Below are 15,859 nucleotides of genomic sequence, written 5' to 3'. Positions count from 1 at the left end.
AAATTTGATAAGTAAAAAATACAAATATTTCCAAAAATGGATTTAATTTTTCTATCCATAAAGATCGAAACTTTCATGAAAATTCTACTGCTTTTAAAAGTTGTAAATTTAGTCACTTCTCAAACTTGATGTTTTACTGCTCGTTTGTACAGTATCAATACAAGAAAGAGCTCATACTAAAGTTATTTTTTTTAATGTTTATACGTAATCGTAAAGTAAAAAGTTGTAGGAATCCATAATATTTTTGCAGATGTTCAGCCATTTGCTATCTAGTAAATATTGCAGCACAAAAGTGAATAATTTTCAAACTACCGCATTGATGAATGATTTTTATTATTATTATTTTTTATAATAAGGTAAAGTATCCTATGTCGACCACTTAAGGATAGATTTTGTGAAAAAATTATGAAAAAACAGTTATAATTTGTGTTGTTTGATAGGGTTTTTGCCTAAAACTATAGAATAGATTCTTATCTAATTGTTAACTTCATTTAGTCATAATATAATTTTACATTAGGAAAAGTTAAAATGTTTTAAAAGTGCGAAGTGTTCCTCTACTCGACCACTTCAATATCAGTATTCCTCCTCGACCGCCTGGGGTTCCTCTACTCGACCACCAATTTTTCTTAAAATTAAACAAATCACAAAACTAAAAAGTCACTGATTTAACTTTGGCTTGTTTAATACATCATGAATAGCACTTAAAATTTAGTTAATCAATAAAATAAATAGGGAAACTCACTTTTATGAATTCATTCGGAAGTATAGAACAACGTTCAAGTGAAAAAAGCTTCACTTGCTATGATTCGTCGACCGGTCGAATTGAGGAACAATTTATTTGAAATGCACTTTCAATTTTAATATATAAAATTAATCTTCAACTTAGTCATGGAAGTAAAATTTTTGCACAAGTAACAATTTGAATTCTCCAGTAATCTGTAAGGGTAATAATTGAAATAATTCCTTAAGAAAAAAGTCAAGAATATCAAAAAGTATGCCATAATTTGATGAAAAATTGCGATTTTTTTTTTAAGAAATACTTTAACGCTCCGTATTTTTATGATTTTTTTCAGGGTTTTATGGTCAATTTCTATGATATTTTCACTGATTTGAATTAATTATGAAATAATTGGCCCTATGATGTTAAATCATTCGCTAAATATTATTGTAAATGCAAATAAATTAAATAAATATTTCCACCGGTCGACTTGAGGACCCCAGGGTGGTCTACTCGAGAGGCGATCGACTCCAGGATACTTTACCTTATATCCAAATTTTTTTAAGCAAAAGCTTCTTGACAATAGATAGTATAATTACTAACTATCCTAACTATACATTTTTTTTTTCATAAGAATGAAAATTGTTTATTATGGTTATTGTCAGAAAAATTACTTAATTGAATTGAAATATAAACAAAATTCGCCGCGGCGCGCATTAAAAATTTTTGGCGGCGGCGGCTAAGCAAAAATCGCGGCGGCTCGCGCCGAGCGGCTAAAATCGGCTTGGCGCACATCTCTACTCTGTGGTGACGTTCCCATTTTCCATCCTTCTGCGTTGTGAATGGCAATTTTTGGAGTAATGTCAGTTTTATGAACAGCCATTGGAGGAGCAAGTTCGCCAGTAGCTGACACCCTGAGGAGTACTGTGATACATTGCTTCGGTCCTGAATTTTTAAGAGATGGAACTACACGTGAACCTCTCCTGGACAGGACATTTCCATCTTCCGGTGTCAAAAAGAAGGCACTTTCGTCGCAATTAAAAACACGGTCTGGTAAAATGCTCAGAAGGTTGTGTTCTGTGAAATATCCAAGACAATTCTGAAACCATTCCGTGAGGTCTTCAGCAGTAACAGTAGCTCTTTCCAATGAGAAGGATTTTGGCTTGCGCATGCTAAGCTCTGGATGACGCTTAAGAAAATTCCTGAACTAAACGTCTCCGGGTCTTCCAGCTGTAAAATGGTTTGGAATTTTGTAGACCTCACAGATGAGTTTAACGCTGTCCAGAACTTGTTCCTTCCCGATGGGATGCCAGCCATCCGCACATCCCAGGATCCATTTGACAAGTTCTTTTTCCTGTTCTTTTGAAAGAATTGTTGGCCTGCCATTGGGGCACTCCTCTGGGTATTTGCCGGTCAATTTGTTGTGCAGTGTTGTTCTTGGGACATTAAATGTTTTGGATGCATATGCTATGGTAGAACCATCTCGTACACACTGCAAGGCATTCCTAATACCTTCCTTAGAGTCGGGCTTGTCCTTATAGGTCTTTTCTTTTGTTCCCTTTGGCATCTGAAACAGAAAAAGAGTCCTGAACAATGCAAATTCTGAACCAAAACATTGACTTTCACCGCATCCGACATACATCGAAATGTAAACATTCACAAAAATCACTTATTTCTGTATGAATTATTTATATTATCAATAAACTCTTACTCACCTTGTAGATCAATAACTACACTAACTTTTATTAATAATTTTGATTGCAAATAATGTTTTATTATATAGAAAAAACACTAAACTTTTTCCAGCGACGAGCTGTCAACAGCAAAATTTTCTCAGAAATTAAATTTTTAGTACACAACCCAGCTGACCCGAGCTTAAAAAATATTTCTTTTACCCACTTATTAAACCGATAAAAATATAATTTTTGGTTTTTCTTAAAGTAGAATAGTTATAATATGATACTTCAGTAATTAATTACAGAAATAAAAATATAAATTATATTTTAAGTGGATGTATCGGAGTTAAATCGGTCGCGGCGTCCGAGTTTTGCAATCGTCGGAGTTACATGGCCTTACTATATGGCTCAGTTCCACTTAAACATAGGAGAAAAATCCCAATTTTAAAGGTACCACACTTTTAAAGGTGCCCCACGTCCCCCTACCTCAGAAACTTTCGCATCACTCAAAAGATCCCACAAAATAGTTTAAGAAGAGTATAATAGAACAGATTTTAGGATAAAAATTGCTTTTCGGTTCATAACTGATTCACAACCGATTTATAAATCACTCAAAACATTGCTCAAAATATCTTAGGAGTAATATAATTTAATTTTTCGGATAAAAATAAGTTATCGAATAAAATTAGTTATTGAAACTGATTCAAGCTGATCAGGAATTTCAAGACCTTTCCAAAAAAAGTGAATTTCATGAAGCTTGTTCAATTTGGGTCTTCATGTTATCGATTTAGATGCCAAATGGCAAAATATATCGACTTCTGGTCTCTGATGATACCTTACTTTCACAAAGTGAATATTTTCTAAAGATATCCCTTTTCTTCTACTCCTCTCCACAGCATCCTTATCCGTGATTTAGATATAATATAATTTTAATAATTATATTTTAAAGTTTTTTTTTTGTAAATATAGTAAATTAATATTATCAATTGTATATTTTACAAGGGGTAACTCATATTGAGAAACCCTCGTCAATTGTCTGAGAAACGCTTTGCGAAACCCGAGAAACCCACTTTTTGTATCTCGAAAGCCGAGAAACCCAAGAATTGCATCTGCGAAACCCGAGAAACCCAAATATTGCATTGTGAAACCCGAGAAACCCAATTTCTGCATCGCGAAACCCGAGAAACCAGAACCCTTGTCAGAAAAAATGGGAATGAGTTACCCCCTTGATATTTTACTTCATTAATTATATAGTGATATTTTATTGCATTGGCAAATTTAGTAAATATTTTTCACCATTTGGTGCAGGTAACCTAGGACTTCCCAGGACGATAAAACGGGATTTAAAAAAAAGAACTTGAGACTTTAATTTCAAATATATTATGATACATTGAGTAGTAAAAAGTCAAAATGTTTTAATAACTCAAAGTTTAACCCTTTAACGACGAGACACTTTTTACGGACTGAAAATCAACAATAAAAATTAAACTGAGAAACATAATCGATGATAAGTCTTACATCTAACCTTGGAAAGTCCAATAGAGTCTGATTCGGTGTATTTTGTGCTTCTATGAACGATAGGGACAAAAATAGCCCAAAAATTTAAGTAATTTTTTGGACAGTACCAATGAATAATATTTTTCGCTTTAATGAAAAATATTACGTATGAGTACTTTAGTTTATATTGCCAAAAGGATTTTGCTTAAAAAAAATTGGAAGTATAGAAAATAAATAAAATCAATTATGAATTTGAGAATTTCAAAATTCGCCATTTTTGAGCTTAAATATTTACTACAGTCGAGTTCCTCAAATTTGAACGACGGTTGCATTCAAACTATAAAATATGAGGTTATGTAAAAGAAATTTTGCATGGAGTCTAAATTAAAACTATTTTTCGTTGACGTCTCCTCAATATTGTCACATTTTATTAATTTCCTCAACAAATTCCATCTATTTAACAACAATTCTATTGATAAAATTCTCTAAAGGTATTTTCCTTAGTTTAGGAATAGTGAATTTTCCATGAATTCCGTTACGTTTTTGAAAATATTGTTCAAATTTGAGGAGTGAGAAATGTCATCTATACCCCCCAAATGTTCAAATTTGAGGAACTCTACTGTACATAGCAAATAGCTAGAGACTTGCAAAAAATATTCTAGGTTTCTTCAACCTTCTACTTTACAATTATGTACAGACATAAGAAAAGAATAACTTTAGGTAGTCAGGAAAAATTATTTTCTTTATAAGAAACCGGTGTTCCAATCGTCCTTAAAGGGTTAAAGATTTTATTGCATCCCCTACGTCATCAATCAAAGAAACATTAGAAACTGAGATTATATGGCTGCGATTTGTCTTGTCACAAATTAAGATTGATTTCTTGTTTTACACAAACTTTCTTAGTTTAAAATCTATTGGCTAATAATTATATTTTACTCCTTGTGTGGTATTTTCCCTCATAATCCCTTTGTCGTTAAGAAAAAAAAGGCGGGAGAAATCAATTTCTATTTGTTTTAGAATTATCCCTTTTCATACTCAACGTTTTTCACATATATAACCAAAAATAGTTGACAAGGACCAATGAAAGTTAAATAGTATTCTAGTATTTATTTAAAAACACCCTATGGTATTTAACTATTTATTTAGTGCTTGTTTGATAAATACCATTTTGACATTTTTGGCCCATGTTGAACAACCCCCTTGATGCCTTTGATCTCCTCATTTGGAGAGACATGGACAATGTTTGTCTATCCGTGACGATGATGAGGTGTGTCAGGAGATGAATGATCAACATCATCGATATTAATCAAGGTGCACTTCAAACGAATGTGTCCGCACACATTTAAATCCTAATACCAAAAATATAATAAACTTAACAATCAAATTCTTGTTCAATTCTTAGAACCATTGCGCTCTCTTGGCTTCCCAGAGAGATTCTCAACCTCAACAGATCACAATCACTTGAGGTTTTTGGAAGCCAGAGTCTGAAAAACCGACAATTCTGAGTCCAAGAAGTTTGTTGATGATAATAATCAATTTGTTATACGAGTTAAATTTTAGGGATCATTTTGCTTTTAAATCTCTTGTGATTTTGCCGTTTGGACGGTGTTTTTTTTTTCACCAGTCCTCCTCATCCTCCTCCTTCTCCTTAATTATACATACAACGAATGATGGTTACAAAAAGACAAGAAGTATAAAAATGGTAAAGCAGATGGGGGGAAAACATACAAATTCAACCCACAATATTAATAATGAGAAAAATTTATTTACATATCGTATTGTTGTTGGTCGATAAATCTCTTGACTGCTCAATTTGAGATGTTATTTATGTTATTATATTGGCGCATCCTATAACACTGGCGAGTCTCAAATCTTTCTTTTTTTTATCATCATCTGTATATGTTGCCCCATGTGCCCTCTGGGGGGCTCCTCGACGCCGCGCCGCCACCACACGGGTTTCAATATCAAACACAGCCGAAATATTTGAATAATCGCCGATCCTCACTCATTCATTTCACTTTTGTGTGGTGGAGATGCCCAAAGAGAATATTGCGCACAGAGAGAGACCCACATACAAGATAAGATCACGGAGACTTTTCAATAATTGCCATGGAGGCTGTGAAGAGCCGCCGTCAAATAATTTATAAGCAATCCAATGAAATTTGAAACTCCACTGTACATTTAACGATTTTTTCCAACTCTGGGGGATTGCTTATTAGCCTCTAAATTCCGCACATTCCATCCCATTGACGTGGCCATTCTTCTTCATCCTCGTGAAAAATTGCCTTGTTTGACTCATCAAGAAGGATCTTGCATCAGGGTCCTGATGATGAAACCAAAAGACTCATCTTTCAAATGGATGAGGAAGATCTTATCGACTTTTTTTTACTAGAAGATCGTTTAAGAAGAAATTCTTTTGAATTGTAACGGTCGTTAAAGTTTGAAGATTTCATGAAAAAATACTTTTAGAAATTTTGATAACTAAATTGGTTGGTAAAATTTGTGCGAAAAGTAATAATTCTAGAAATATGTGAATTTACACTGAAAAAGATACTAGGGGACTTATGAAATGCTCGTAAATCTGCTAACCGGTATACCGCACATTAAAAGTTCGTAAAAGTTTGTAAATTGTACACAAACATTGTTCGTAACATTTCTTTTATAAGTATATGCTCGTATCTTTTTTTCCAAACAAACCAATATTTACGAACAAATGACAAAGTTTTACAAACATTTTATGCGTGTTTACGAACGTTTCCAAACAAATGTTTGAAAAAGTGCAAAAGATGCTCGTCAAGCTGATCATGTTACGAAGAATGTTTGGGAAAAAAGTATAAACTTTTACGAATTTGTTTGTGGGTTATACGATTTATGAGTAGTTCGTAATGCCCTAGACATACTTACGACTTAAGCCGACAGACGACTTAGTGGGAAATTATAGAAATGTAGTTTGAATATTATTTCTAATATAACACTATGCAACACGGTTTTTGTCTCAGAGGTCCCACATGGTACGTTTGATAGAGTCGAGTCTCCTGATCAAGAATATGGTTTTGGTTTTTCTCCTATACGTCACAATTTTTTTTTAATAATAGTTTAATATTTTTTCTGCTTTGCCTTACATTATCCGTTCTATCTCAGGTACTGGTGGACGAAACTTAAAAAGTGTGGGTCCGTTGGAAAGGTCATTAGTTGTGCTTCAACTTTGCTAATAACAAAAAACTTTGTAAAACTACTCCTTCATGGTGTAAAATTAGAGTTTCTTTAAAAATTACCAAAACAGTGGTCTTAAAATGAGGTTTTAAAAATTTGTATAAAATAAACTAAACAAAATATTAAAAATCCATTGACACCAGACGATAGGCACCACTTAGGACTACAATTTTGCTCATCTAAGACATCGCGCTCCGATCACTCTAAATGCCTCATTTGTTGGTTTTTGTCATTTTCCAAAAATATAAAATCTCTAATTTCAGCAAATTTCTCAGAGATTAAGTAAGAAATATCTTTTTTATTCCTTAATACTTTTTAACATTATTTCTATTTATTTCCATCCATCCATTTATTTTAATTCTAGTGCAGTTTAATTTCAATGTATTCTCGTATAACACTGCACTAATTTCATTTTCCCGCCGTAAATAAGATGCTAGAAGTACAGTTGATTAAAAAAACTTGATACTCTTTTAATACTTTCTGGAAGAGGTAATTACTAGAAAAGTAAGTTCAAAAATTCTAGAGAAGTATGATCTAAGGTCATTGATATATACATATGCGACATTTTCGCTGATGTATTTTCTACATATAACAAAGATTGTACTCTAAAGGGAGTTAAGGGGCTCCTTCTTGTGGCTGAGGGGTGCTTGGAGATGTGAATAAAAATCACGTTGATGATCTTCCGATCGAGTTGAAGAAGAATTTCAACATTTATGTATGTTTACATTATGCTTCAAAATAATTTTTCAAAAATCTCTGAGAAATTTGCTGAAATTAGGGATTTTATACTTTTGGAAAATGACAAAAACCAACAAATGAGGCATTTAGAGTGATCGGAGCGCGATGTCTTAGATGAGCAAAATTGTAGTCCTAAGTGGTGCCTATCGTCTGGTGTCAATGGATTTTTAATATTTTGTTTAGTTTATTTTATACAAATTTTTAAAACCTCATTTTAAGACCACTGTTTTGGTAATTTTTAGAGAAACTCTAATTTTACACCATGAAGGAGTGGTTTTACAAAGTTTTTTGTTATTAGCAAAGTTGAAGCACAACTAATGACCTTTCCAACGGACCCACATTTTTTAAGTTCCGTCCACCGCGTCCACCAGTACCTGAGATAGAATGGATAATGTAAGGCAAAGCAGAAAAAATATTAAACTATTATTAAAAAAAAATTGTGACGTATAGGAGAAAAACCAAAACCATATTCTTGATCAGGGGACTCGACTCTATCAAACGTACCATGTGGGACCTCTGAGACAGAAAAAAGTTGTCAATTTGTTGCATAGTGTAATTACGCTAAGCCATCTCTCGGCTAATCCTCAGGTCTGTCAAGACCCTAAGTCTCGAGGAATTCACAAACATTTGCGAACAATTTCACAAAATTCATTATGTGCTTCATCCGCAGATTTCTTTTGGTGAAAGCAGAACAACAGAAGTTCCCGAAAATGAGCCTTTTTCGGCTCGTCACTCGTCATTTTTTAAACTTTATGAAGAAATATGTTGTTTACACATTTCCAAAACAAAATGTACTACCAATTAAAATCTATTGATAATTGATAAAGCATCATTATGACGTTGGTTACAAATACCGCCAGTACAGACTTTGACAGCACAATCGCTCGGTGAACAGCGAGAACTTATTTGTACCCCGGATCCCGATCAAAATCCCGAAAGCCAAAATCTCGAAAGCCAAAATCCCGAATTGGCAAAAATCTCGAATTCTTAAAAGTGTTATAGCTACTCCCACGATTGCACCCGCGCTTGCTGAATCTGTGTCTTATTCTACACTTTATCCTCCAAATAATTTCATTCCTTTCAGGATTTTGAACATTCGGGATTTTGGCTTTCGGGATTTTGGCCCTTACGGGATTTTTGCGTTCGGGATTTTGAACATTCGGGATTTTGGCTTTCGAGATATTGACATGCGGGATTTTGGCTTTCTCCGGTTTTAGAGATTACCCAGGCAGACATTTTGTCCTTAAACGAAAATACCGTTGAATCATTCCTAATAACGCTTTTTTCAAGGTCAAAGGTTAAGAAGACCCTAGAGAGCGCAGTCATTAACTCTTTAAGGACGATTGGAACACCGGTGTCCCATAAAGAAAAAAAAATTTCCTGACTACCTAAAGTTATTTTTTCTTAATGTTTGTACGCAATTGTAATTGGTTGAAGGAATCTAGGATATTTTTTGGAAGTCTCCAGCTATTTGCTATATAGTAAATTTTTAAGCTAGAAGATGACGAATTTTTAAATTCTCATAATGAAAAATAATTTTAAATATTTTTTATACTTCCAATTTTTTTTAAGCAAAACCCTTTTGGGAAAAGAAACTACAATACTCGGACATAATATTTTTCATTAGATTGAAAATTATCATTCATTAGGATTGCCAGAAAAATTACTTAAATTTTTAGGCTATGTTTTCCCCTATCGTTCGTAGAGGCAAGAAATATATCAAATCAGACTCTTTTGGCTTTTCGAAGCCCAGATATAAGACCTTTTACTGGTTTTGTTCATTGGTTTCATTTTTATTGCTGATTTTCAGTCCGCGAAAACTGTCTCGTCGTTAAAGGGTTAACTCTTTCGCGTCTTTAGGGTAATGTCATGACTCGGGGAAAAAAGTTTTTTTTTGGGTATTTACATTAATTGAAATCTATCTGTTCGTGCACGACATCATAATAGAAGGATGTAAGATTCTTGGCTCATTTTCTCAAGACTCCAGTTAGATTTCAATTAATGTAAATAGCCAAAAAGAAACTTTTTTCCCCGGGTCATATATGACCCTAAAGACGCGAAAGAGTTAAGCAAGTGGGGTATTTTTGGTCTCATTGGAAAGGCCTTGGAATTTCCTATAAAACTGAACCGTTTCCAATCGGTTCTAAACCGGTAAAAAACCGATTCATAGCCGATAACTAATTTTTATCCGAAAATCAATTCTATGTACTTTTAAAACAATTTTGGAGTATGTTTTGAATGATTTATGAACCGGTTTAAATTGATTCAGAACAGGGAAACGGTAAATGATGCGAAAATATTTTTAAGCTAAGGTATAGCATCTAAGTCACGAGTTTGAGCATTTCGCAAAGCCTGGGACGCTTTGCTACCCCTTCTTTAGTAAGAATTTTTAAGACACCTAATAACCCTAAATATAAGTTAATTTTATACTGTTTTTAGTTTCAATTCCAAATCATATTGCAAATTTCAAATTGATTTTCAGTGAAATTAATGAAAACTTTCATTTGAATCATTCTCAGCATAACTGAAAAAAGAGGCACGTCTTGTCTTAGTATTTCCCACGTTTTTCTCATTTAATTTGTGGCGTATGAATTTGTCATGCAAGATTCGCCCTAAAATTGTATTTGTATTTTATTAAAACAGCCTCTGGGTGAAACACTTCCAGTTATAGATTAAATCTAACCACAAATTTATTAGTGACAGACTTGATTTTACCTTAATCCCACGAGCACGTTCAATCATTGTGGCCAATCTTGGACATTTAGTACGATCAGTCGGGGTATTTCTTTGATTGTGGCTGCATCTTTGATGAAAAAAAAATCTACGATTGTTAAATTAGTAAATTGATTAATTCGCCTGAAACAAATAGCATTTCCATCAATCACAATCTATCATTCCTCAGCTCTTTTCTACAAATCTCTGCACGCGGCGCCATAAATTAAGTCTCTGCGAGATTTCTTTTTGGCAAATCAATAAATTTTCAGATGCGTGTGAATATTTCGTGGGGTAGATCTTTTTTTTTCCTCAATTTCTTTTTTGCTTGACTATGAAAGGACACTCGAGCCGACAAAATTTCCGGTTGAAATGATTGGAGGTTAGATCGGAAAGAGGAGACTGAAAAGCCAGAAAGAGGGATTTAGAGAAAAATGTACATATAATTTCCGTAATACCAAATTGGAGTGTGAATTGATGTAATTTCTCGCATCTTACCCGCAATCTCTAGTTTTTTTTTCAACTTGTGATTTTTCCTGGCGATAGTATCAAGACAAGAAAAACAGAAAACAACTGTTGGACTCTTTCATCTTTTGCCGACAATGACAATTTTTTTTAAGTTCATCCAACCTCAATCACATTAAATGCTGTATGCCGTGCTTATTGTCGGTTGGGATAAAAAATCATTATTATTATTATAAATATTGTAATATCGCTTCTTTTCCGCCGTCATCTCACTGTATCGTCTTATATCTTCATTTTTCCTTTTTCTGCTTGACCCAAGAGAAATATTCGTCCATCGGCAACTTTGAGTGACCAGAGGACAAATTCTATGGCATTTTAGAAAATTCTCTTGAAGAATTTTAGCGTGCAGTACGTCAAAGAAGTTCTTGATGTAACTCAATTTATACTTCTTATTAAGTGAGTCTCGTAAATACACTCTAATCGCAATATTTGGCAATTTGTGTGGTGAACTTTTTAACATTGCTAAGATACCTCAAAACTGTGAAGAAATGCCAATTATCTCATATCTTTTGTACATCCTTTCGAGACATTCCTCAGTCATCACTTTCTCCCTTATGTCCTCTCTTGGTCCCGCCAAAAAGTGCGGCACTCTTTGACCTAACAAAATAATCTCGACAATTTTCTTCTCCGGAGAGACGAAAAAGAACCCATTGAAAATCAATTTATTTTTATCATTTTCAGATTATGCCGCATTACTTCGTCTCGTTTCTTTCTTTTACGACTCTTCACAACTTTTTTTTTATGTCAATCCAATACCATAAAAAACCATCCCCTCTGCACTTTTTGTTGGTTCATTTAGGATACAGGTTGTCCTAAAGGAAGGTTTTGAAATTCTCATGAAATTTATTGGAGTACAAAATCTTATTACAGTAGATTCTCGCTAATTCGGCTCTTTTAAGATCGGGCTACTTTTCAATTCGGGCAGCAGTTACATTTGAAAAAAGTTTGTTGTCATTTTTCAAGTTTGATTACGATTGTCAAATGAAGCAAATATGCTGAAATTTGTCCTGATCTGTCTTGATTTTTATGTGATTTTGTATTATTATGAAGTTTTAATGCAATTCAGAATAAGTATGAGTATGTAAACTTAATAAGAGTGTGCAGATGAATTAAAAAATCGTTGCATTTCAATAAGTTTGTCGCCCGATTTCTCTCTAATTCGGTTGACATTTTGGTCCCAAATGCCCGAATTTGAGAGAGTACTGTAAACTTGCCACAGAGATCAAGGTTCAACTACTTCTTCTTTTTCTTCTATTTTATGTAGGGCTGTCGGACTCACTCGGGTCCATATAGCCAAAGGTTCAACTAGGGCAAATGTCGTAATTCAAAACCATTTCCAGACACTTTAACTTTGTCAGAAGGTTCAACACATTAAGTTCAATTTTTTCTGAAGAGAATTACATAAATTTGCTCGTTGACTCTTCTAGAATGTTACTGTTTAGTGAAAATTCTTTAATATAATATGAAAACTTCTTAAAAACAAGAAAAATACGCGAGTGTAAAATGCTTCTATTGGAAACAAATTAATCCAAATGGAGACAAGGGAAAATTTCTAATTGGAGACAAACAGTGTAAGTGAAACCGCGACGAAAGGCTTCCTAAATCTTGTTGAGTTGCTCTTGAGCGCAGGATTTGTTCTTATTCCTGATCTTTTCTCCTTTCTCATCTAAAACAATAAGAAAATCTCTCCAAAAAAATCATATTTCCGGGGTTTCCTATCGAAGCATTTGGAGACGCTTCAGAAAAACCCTTTTTGTTTACGAAATAGATAATTATTTCATTTGAAAACTTCACGTACCGTTAACAATAAAGATTAGCACTTAATTTAACTAAAATTAGCCAGAAATATGACATAAATGTTAAACAAAACGAATAAACAACAGTCAATTTATTGTGTTTTTCATTGGAAAACATGGTGGGATCTATGAAAAATTCAATGGTGAAAAGGTACACTTTTATTTTTTTCTGAGAAATTAACAAATTAAAATTTGTGAATATGAATGGATTTTCGCTTTATTTGGAGCAAAATTAACTAAATAATGAAACTGTGGTATAGAAAATACATAAATATAATAATTTAGTACTGTATTTGTCATGAAAACAATGACGTTTCCATTTAGAGTAACGAAAAATATCTATTTAGAGCAGGTTTTGAATTAGGTTAATTTACCCTACAAGGTTTAATTTTTGGTCAAATGACAGACCGCGGTAGGGTAGGGTGGAATCACCAGTTCTCGCCAGTGCCCCACTTCTCGCCACTTACATTGAAATCGCTATTTTTCGCAATTTATGAAATAAATGAGTTGCAATTTTTTTGTATTGTTTCTGCTTCTACGCACAGAATCGAAAAATAATAATTATTCGTTTTGGATTCACGATTTTGATCACTTTTTAGAGCAATATTTTAAGCAAGTGCATCGAATCCAACATCTCTTATAAAATGTACTAAGTGTCGTCAAATTTTCATCAGGCCAAAAATACCTATTTGGGTAAATAATTTGTCTATTGAATATTTAATTGCACTTGTGGAATACATAAAATTTGTATTTAGTCAATTAATATTTCATTTTATATTATTTTTGTATAAAAATGAGGCATGGCGAGAAGTGGTAATATTCTGGATTGATTTTACCACCTGTCGCCATATCTTTTCAATAGGCGACGCTAACTTCACTTCGTACATTCTCAGTTGTCAAATCTGCATTGTTTACTTTCTGCAAAAGCCCCATAATTTGATTTCTCAAATAAAAGTGAAGAAAAATAATTTAAAGAGAGTAATAATAAAGTGATCACAAGGAAAGAGAAATGGTGAATGTATTCTTTTCTTAGCATTGCCTAAAATAACCGAGTGTGGTTCTTTTCAAGTGGGTGGCGAGAAGTGGTTACAAATTTTACAAAACTGGCGAAAAGTGGTAAAAAGTGGCGACGAAATGGTTATTTTTGCATTATTAATAAAAATCAGTTTTTTAAGTAGTCCAGCGTTATGTTCTAGGATTATTGTTTTCACGTATCTAGAGCCAATACATCTAAGTAACTTTGTGTCAAATTTGACTTATCTTGTAACAAGGATTCAAAAGTTATGATTAAATGAATTTAATTTTTTCCTAAACATGGCGATAGCCGGTTATTCCACCCTAGTATACTCAACAAATTTTTCTTGGAAAAGAGGAAAAAATTAAAATTTAAACACTGAAAAATATATTATTAGAAGATGCATATTTTAAGAAATTCATAAAGTTTGATAGGGATATTGTACCGTTTAAATGTGTTAATTTCAAAAAGTTTTTAAACTGGCTAATTTGACCGGGTCTTGGTTGTTTTAATGTTAAGAACGATATATAGTCAAAAATTTTGGGGTCAGTGACTTTTTAGAGAGTAAAACATGGCTTTTAGAAGACCGTACAAAATCCAACCGTTGGTCCAATCGGTTTTTGAACCGGTAATGAACCTGTTATAAACCGATAAATAATTTTTATCCAAAAATAATTTTTATTACACTTTAAACTATATTGTGTAATTTTTTAAGTGATTTATGAACCGGTTTAAATTGCCTCAGAACCGGAAAACGGTAATGATGCAAAAGTACTTTTTAAGTATAGCATCTAAGTCACGAATTCGAGCATTTCGCAAAATCTGGGAGTCTTTACCAGCCCGTTTTTCTGGAGAGTTCGAACAATAATAAATGAAATGAATGATAAAATGTAAACACGAATGTCTACGGTCAATACGAAGTGATCATTGACAAGAATTCACCATTCACTTAGAATCTAAAAGAATTCACTTTTCTTGATTTGGAAATTTTCATGAAATTTTCGAGTTTATTCCATATGAAATATCTTTAGTTTAACTCCTTAGATATTCAATAAAGCGTCCAAATGCTGACTATTTGCATCCTCTGTCATTCGGAAAGCCCTCAAAGTGGGATGTTCGATGATTGTCCGAAGGAATCCTAAAAAGTACCATAAAAGAACCCACGCAGAGAGTGGGAAAAAAACCACAAGAAATTGTGGTAGGATTGTGCAAGAAAATAAGGGCATCATTCCCGGATGGAGTGAATTGGTTTCGGCACATTTTGTTCCCTTCTGTTGCGGGATGAGCTATAAAATCCATGTCGAAGGCAATTTGGAGGATCTTCTTCGTCATATACACAGGAAAAAAGGAACGAAACAAAGAAACTTACAGCTACCGTGATACGCGAAAAGGTCTTTTATTAGTTGGGTGTGAAAAGTAAGGAATGCATCGGGTAGAAATTTAAGCAATTCCATTCAATTGAAAGACGGCAATCAATGTCTATTGCGATTCTAATGGATATATACATTCTGCAAAATCCACGACCTTACCACCACTTGACAGGTTAAATGAACAATTTTGCAATTATGTGTATATTTCGCGCGCAAAAAAAAAACACCTGAGATATCTTTCTTCTTCTACCGGGACAACAAAGTACGAATAAGAAGTAACACATCAAACACTTTGCATTCTAAATTGTAAATAAAATGTTTTCTTCCTCAGTTGGATATTTTCTTCTTCCACGTGCAATTATTTACTCATTTAAACAGCTACACAGCCACATACTGACTTTTCTTCGTTACAAGACAGTGAGCGTGAGTGTAAGAGTGAAGTATTGCCTCCTGCCTCTTTCATGTTGGTGTGATTAGGAATCTAATAATTAATAATAATAGATGCCATTCGAAATGAAAAATATAACTAGCTCAACGAGCCGCCGCGCCTCGAGGCCTTTTCGGAACACTACAAACGAAAAAAGAGGCTTTTATAGAAC

At 33.5% G+C, this 15,859-nt stretch overlaps 1 long non-coding RNA gene across 1 annotated transcript; it reads right to left on the bottom strand.

Annotated features, from left to right (window-relative positions):
• Nucleotides 1–316: 316 nt before the first annotated feature.
• Nucleotides 317–2,785, bottom strand: LOC129802634 (uncharacterized). The gene is made up of 2 exons (XR_008751811.1): nt 2,434–2,785; nt 317–2,285 (listed from the first exon to the last, which is right to left on the bottom strand). It is a non-coding gene; the product is annotated as an uncharacterized LOC129802634 (long non-coding RNA).
• Nucleotides 2,786–15,859: the final 13,074 nt, after the last annotated feature.

This window comes from Phlebotomus papatasi, chromosome 2 (assembly GCF_024763615.1).
Source record: "Phlebotomus papatasi isolate M1 chromosome 2, Ppap_2.1, whole genome shotgun sequence".
Lineage (NCBI taxonomy): Eukaryota > Metazoa > Arthropoda > Insecta > Diptera > Psychodidae > Phlebotomus > Phlebotomus papatasi.
This window is presented reverse-complemented; position numbering and strand designations above follow the sequence as displayed.